Source organism: Lepisosteus platostomus, chromosome 9 (assembly GCF_059453375.1).
Source record: "Lepisosteus platostomus isolate fLepPlt1 chromosome 9, fLepPlt1.hap1, whole genome shotgun sequence".
NCBI classification, from domain to species: domain Eukaryota; kingdom Metazoa; phylum Chordata; class Actinopteri; order Semionotiformes; family Lepisosteidae; genus Lepisosteus; species Lepisosteus platostomus.
In genome coordinates, this window is record NC_142619.1 from 9,607,632 (window position 1) to 9,615,254 (window position 7,623).

Genomic DNA, 7,623 nt, shown 5'->3' on the forward strand with positions numbered 1-7,623 from the left:
ACACAAAAACCACAATATTTACACACTGCAATATACAGCTGTAGCCATTTTCAGAGCTCATAAACACCATCAACCTTTCACAGATTCAATTACTAACATTGACAATGGCTACCTAAGGCTCTTGGAGGTAGACCAAACTCTTTATCTGGGAAAAGTAAAATCTTTCATAAAAGAGTCCTCTTTAGTTAAGGTCACTTAACCGTGGCCCCTACACAAAGATGCTTCCAAACAGAAATTGCCAAAAACATTGCTGGGTGGGATTGAGAAGGAAATAAAATTCCACCTATATGGGAAATAGTTCCTTTGCTTATATTTAATCTGAGTTCCTCCAGAGTCAAATACCTGACAGGTTTCTGTTCATTAATAAGGACACCACCTGATGGAAATTGTCTAGTGCTGGAACTTTCACTCCTCTCTCTTCTCATTTTGCTCCTCCTCTAATTACAATTTTAATCGCCTGTATTGGCCTCTAGTCCCCAACACTCACTCAAATTAGCCTCTTCTAAGCTGGAGTGTGCTTGTCTCATTAGATAACCCTGAAATGTCAAAGCACATCAAAATATCTCATCCTCCAGCTCTTAACTGAAATTGCTACAGTGGCATTCCTTTATAACACTTTCACGGTGTAATTATTTTAAGGAGTGGTTCCCCAGATGTACTGCATGAATTCTCTACCAAAAGCACTGTCATTTGTGTCTAGGAGTCTGTATTTTTCCCATCCCACTACCTTTTCTTCCTTGACAATCATATCTGATACATTTATTTATTGAAGAGAATAAAAATGAAATACATCAATATTTCATCAGCCTCTTCCCTGCTTCCGCCTCCTCCCCTCTCCCCAGATTTTGTTCTCCTATGCTATTTAATCTTTGCTGTCTGCCCTGTCTTTCTCACACCTGAAGAAGGCTCCACAACCGAAATGTTGTTTTCTTTCTTCTCTTTTCAGCATGGAATAAACCTATTACTTGTTCCTTTGCAGCCTACGCACGCTGACGCAGCCACCCACCTGAACTACAACAGTATCTGTTTTCTTAGTAATCTGTGAGGTGTTAGTTTTAGAACTAAAACCAAGACCTTATAAATTAAAACTTAAGTGTGTTTGGTGACTGAGTAGAACTGATTTGCCTCTAGACTGCATTGGGGTGATTATCCACACTGTTTCTGTGTGATTGAAGCCAACGGGTGAAAGTCCTGCTGATGGCTTTGGCAAGATGTCCACTCAGATGTTTTGTTGGATAAAAAGACAAAATGTTGGCCACAGTGAGACCTTGACATTGCTTTCCTGAAGTAATGTCTCTGTAATCTATGATCTTGCATTGTCACAGTGGAAAATTAATACTTCCAGATGTCTTACAGAAGCAGAAACAGTTTGCTCATGGACTTTGTTGATGTATCACAGACCAGTAAAGCCCTGAATACTCACCAAAAGGATGTTTGTGTTAAGAATTCCTCCCCACCAGTTAGCTTGAACTCAATCCCAATGAGGAAAACTACTCAACCAACAATCCAATTTGCTTGTAATTTAAAACATAGATAATCACACACAAACAGCAAAAATCAGAATCCAGCACTGAAGAAAATGAGTGAAGACAGAAGAGAATGGCAATTAACCTGCACTTTTCATTGGACTCTAAAGCCCACTCCTATTTATCTCCCTCAAAAACAATAGTGATTTACGGGAGAGCACCCCATCTATGGGAGAGAACCCCATTTGTCCAAACTCTATTGGTTCTCCAGGGTTCCTTTAATTCACATTACCTTCCTCCCCTGTGTGTGCTCTGTGACTGCTGCATGTTCAAACTGTTCAATCGCAGACACAGGAGAATGGTCAGGAGGAACCTAACAGTTTGTATGTGCCTAATGAGCTATTGGTACAGAACATAGATTGGTGCATTTTTATTGTGTACCATTATTAATACTATGTTCACATAGTTCATTCCTGTTCAACATTCCTTCACTAAAGACAATCAGTGGGATTCTGTCTGCAGGGTTCTGTCTTGAATTGGTTTCTAACATAGAACAGAAATATATTTTCTATTTGTATAGACATATACTGTATATACAGTAATTGTTGTCAGAAGATGCAACTAACAAGGAACAAAGTGAAATATTTCTGTAAATAAGGTTTTATAATAGAGAATCAATTTTGTTTTGAAACTCTTGGACTATAAAAGCAACACAGAGTAGTGGTTAGGAATTCTTGGGTTGAAATCAAAGATTGGGCATTGTTGTTGTACCCTTGGAAAAGGTACTTTACACACATTGCTCAGGTAAGACCTTTGCTTTAGAAATGGGCCTCGATGTTAATGAGAATTTGTTTTACATTAACTAAAATGTAAAATACAGAAATAAAACAAGTTACCTGAAAGTAGCAGTGGTGATCTTAGAGGTTTGTTGAACTACCACAACAAAGAAAATGAAAGGTCTGTACTTCGGGATTGTGTATTGGAAGACCTCCTTACCATCCTTTTAAAAAAAAAAGATGAACAAAACAGACAGGCTCTGAGCTTCTCGTGAACTGATGCTGTGATGCTTGAAGTCACAGGACACCAGTGAAAAAATATCAAGAGAGAAATGAGTATAGCACTTCCTGAGTTTTTTTTTATTTTTCTGCATCTGTGTGTAAAAGACAATAAGTCTTTTATGTGCTTTCGAAGTGATCAGAGCAAATGGTTAACCACAACCTAAAATGTCAAAAAGTATGTCTAAATTGCAAAGTTTCCTTACTGAAAACATTTGAATGTTTTCTGTAGGTCTGACAGAAATGTGAGCACTGTCAGAGCTGAAGCAAAGTGCATTATTGGTGGGCTCAAGCCCTACTGATGAGAAAGTTCCATACTCTCTGATTCTTAAGAATTGTAGATGGAAGCATTAGCACCTAGTATTATTTAACCACTAGAGTAGTTTCAATACGTTTGCTAAATTGAAATGAGCTCAGTAAACGGAGCTTGAAGAGGTTTCACTGGAATACTTGTAGCTTAACTAACCTTTATTACACCCAGCGTGTCAGTGCTTAACATGTCTGTGTCTGTGGTTGCATGGGGGTTGTTTTTAGCAGAAATCTCCCTATTCAAAATGCTACTCGAGAGTAGATGCTCTAATATTAGGCTGTTTGCGATTGAAAGTTTTCAAGTTCAAACTCTCAGAATAGCTGAAGATAAAGTGTAGTCATCTTCTACTCCGGAACCGGATCTTTTTGTGAACAATTTTTCAATTGTGTAATAGCATACCACAAAGAGAGTACAGTAAGAACGTCTAACCATAACAACACCAGCGGAAAAACCCTAATCCCAGTCCCCATACCTTCCTCCTACTCCAACCTCCACCACCTAGGAAGGCAAACTGGCCCATACTCACAAATGTATATCATGAAAATTCCGTTTAAGGACTAGTATAAAAAAAGACTAGTATAAAAGGAAACGGCTAAAAGAAAGAACACTCAAAAAGTTAGAAAAAGAGGGAAAAAAGAATCTATAAAAAGCTACAGGAGAATTTCTATTGCAGACTTCCAGGGGCAAACGGTCTAGTCTCCAGCCCCATGATTCTGGACTGTGGAAAGGTCCAGAAACAAAACGTCCAAAAAGGACAGGGCCCACTGACACTGGGGGAGAGTAGCTGAAGATTGCCCATGCAGAGCGATCTTCTTGGCTCCCGTGGTAGCTGTGAGGCAAAATTCTTTTTTTTTTCACTTTCAGTAAGGAACCATCATTCAGTAGAAGTAGCTGTGGGAAAAAAGAGGATGTTTCTTTTAAATATAATAAAGTAGAACAGGACATTCCCAAACCTGATGGTAAAAAGTATAATGAAATATGTATAATGAAAAAATTACAGATGTATTAAAAGTAGGTAGCTTGCTGGGGGGAATGTCTCAACCAGAAGTGAAAATATTTCAAGTGTTAAAAACTAAAAGGAGTATTGTGTGCTGGGTGGGTATACTAGTCTTGCCAATATGGATTATAATGCCATTTTAACATCCTGCATCAATGCAGACCAGTAAACAATGAGAGCTCTCTGATGACTTCCTCTGGCCATGTGCTGATTTGACTCTGCTGTGTCTAGAGAGCTAGACAGTTTGCCAAGTCCAAGTCAGTTTGGAGGATTATTCAGTGTTCTCATGAACTACACGTATCAACAAATGGGAAGCCTGTTGCTAAGGCAGACTTGGGGCATGCGGATGACAGAGATCAGTTGTGGTGAGATTGTGTGGAACTGCCCTGCTTTTGACTGTGTGAGTCAGGGGATCTTAGCACATACAAAATAACACTCCAAAAATAGCTGTATTTTAAAGTCATGCAGGTTTCCTGACTTTATTTTTTTAAAATGTTTTAAGAAAATAAGCCACAAAATCTCTAAAAACAGCTTAAGAAGCTTCTCCGAAATAATAGTAATATTGGTTTTAGAGAGGGTGCCTAACACCACTCCTCTTCAACACTGCTACTGCTAATGCAAACCGAATTTCACTCAACACCCCTCAATCCCCTCATTATCTCTTCAAACATACAGTAACTGCCTCAAACTAGACCCTTATACAGACAAACAAGCCAACAATTAAACCATATGAGTCTGCATCTTCCAAGCCATTAAGTTACAATACCATGCTTAACACTAGGGAGGATGTGTTCCACAAAAGTACTGCTGTGACATTCAGTGCTAATAGAAATAATTATAGCAAAGGTCTAATGTGGATGTGGTCCCAGGAGCATTTACTGTACATAAGTGATGTACAGTATGAGGGCTTCATTTGGGTATTGGTAATGATGTAATTTTTTCAAACAGAATGGAATTCCTATTTTAAACTGACTATTGTTACAGAAGAAACATTTGGCTGTGCATCAATGCATTCAGTTAGAGCTTACGCAGATTAAACACTGTCTGCCTTCTCCCCCAATATGGCAGTGGTGAGAGACTGGTGTGAAGATGTATTTTTCTTATTAATATTATTTTTCTTATTATATTAATATTATTATTTTCTTATTAATAAGAAAGACAGGTGAGAACACAATGGAGCACAACACAAACAGAGAAGCAGAAGAGCAATTACAAATGGCCTTGGCCATACAGTTGAGTGCACATACATATCCTTATTGGTTTTACAGAGGGTGCACTCTCATTGCCTGAGAGCTTGCAAGCAATTGCACATTGCGTCTTGCCTTTAGCACAAATAGCGGCAGGATGGACAACTATAGGCTGCAATCTCTGTACTTACACCTGGCCTTTATGTGCATGACAGACAAACAGACATCCTGCTCTTATACTGGTACTGTATATAGGAATAACAAATACAAGGACAATGTATAAGGACAAAGAGCACTAGAGCAAATCAGTGCTAAGTGAAGGTATTGCTGTATTCAATTATACAATCAGTGACTAATACACACCAGGTCAAACTACTGTACATTACAAACCTTTTTGAGGCTGTAGTTCTGGCAGAGCTATGATTGTTGCAGTCCTTCCATTTGACAACCTGCACTGGTATCGATCAATCAGTCACCCCAACTCTTTTTCAAGAAGCACTCCTGGGATTTTTAATGACCACAGAGAATCAGGACCTTGGTTTTACATCTCACCCAAAAGACAGCGCCTTTTTTACAGTATAGTTGCCCCATCGTTAGGCATTATCACCCACACAGTCTGCAGGGTGAGCGCTCCCTACTGGTCCCCCTAACACCTCTTCCAAGAACAACATTAGCTTTCCCAGGATGTCTCCCACAAAGGTACTGGCCAGACTCACACCTGCTTAGCTTCAGTGCCTTGCCAGCCTGTCAGCTGCAGGTTGATAAGGCTGCTGGCTCAAACATGTTTTTTGCTTCCATTACTCTGCTATGTTGATATGCCAGTGAAACAAGGAAAGTACATAATCTTCTTGGTTAGATTATGGGGGCTGTGTTATTTGATATTTAAAATTGGTGTCAGGATTATTTTTATTTTTACCTTAATAAAGTAAATAAAGTAATAAAGTAAAAGCTTTATTACAGTATAGTGCCCCCTACACAGAAAAAAAATAAAATTCAAGAGGGTTATACAGTTCATTATCTCTGAGTCATTGGAAGCATTTCTTATTTTCATCATGTCCTGCAGGCCTGCAGGAAAGCACACTGGTCTCTTGAGATTATTTATTACAAGGCGGGAATGTCCGAGACACCGCATGACAGATGTTCTGTAACACATACAGCTCACCCATCCTGTTTTAGCTATTTGTATACTGAAAGAGGAGGTATTAGAATTGGCAGGATTCTCTTTCCCTGGGGAATACCATTGTACCCGATACATGCCTTTGCTTGATTTTTGCACACTATAATCACACATTTTTGTTAAGCGCATATCACTGTTCTTTCTTCAGAATCCTGTCCATGAGTGCACAATACTGAGCCTCGCAAACATCCCAATGTTGGGATGCAGGGTCGTCTCCTCACAGAGTTTTGGTAACTTCACAGTACATGACCATGGACATGCATGTTTTTCCTTAACAATCGTTTGTGGGCTAGTCAATGGCTCTCCACATTTTTCTCTCCATATGGCCAGAAGGTGAACCGATTACTTGGCATATCATGTTTAGCAACATATCACAACTGTTCTGGTCAACTGCAGTCCTGGAGATTTATATAGTGGTACACTGACACTGTTTAATTAGGTCAGAAGGATATTAACTGAAAATGTATTTTATCAGTTCATACACATATTGAATATATTGTTATAGATACAGATGTTAGATGCTTACCAATACATTTCATGAATTTGCCCCAAGTTGACCGAAATGCAAGACTGAGGCACTGAGTCAGCTGAACTTACTCGGAAGGTACAGTAAGTCACTGGGCGATAATGTTTAGGGAAAGTTGCTTTTAAAATGTTATCCATTACAGTTACATGCGTAAGGGATTACCAATTAAAGTTAACAAGAACGTGGGCGGAAATATTTTTTTAAAGCTCTTCAGTTAACAATGATCCCTGTATCATGTATAGTTACTATGTAAAGTAACATCATACCTCTTAAAAGCATGTTCCCCCGACTTCTGTTTAACTGAACAAGTATTCCCTTTCACAAGTAATTGTATTACTTTTAAAAGTTTATTTCTCCAGCACCAACAGCAGCTTGCCATATTTTCAAAGCTTTTGTAAAAATGTGGTTTGTTTTCTATAATTCAGTAAAATAGTAAGATGGGGAAATCCTATTTAGTCGATTTTACTATGTAGTCTTGTCTCTTATCAGATTTGCAATTTTTGTAATGTGAAAACTCAGAAGTATGTTTTGCTCTGGAGCCAAAAGTGTTGTAAATCAACATGTCAGTGTTCGTGCCTTCTGCAATGAATTTACCTTCGACATCATGTCACTGTCACCAACACCTAAAACCGAGAAGCATGATGTCAGCTCAAATGAGTCTTTGCTCTTATCAAGATGCCGAAGCTTAACATTTGCATATCAGACTTGCCCTGTTAGACGTTTGTTACAATTAATGCATGAAGAGACAGACATTTTATAATTTATAATTTATCAGTTTATCCATTTTTAGGAGCCTACCCCTTATATCTGATATACATTTCGAAGATGAAACTACAAAGGCAAGTACCTGTATCTACTAGATGTCTGATGGATTTGAAGTAAAAAAAAAATCTTTACTTTAATTT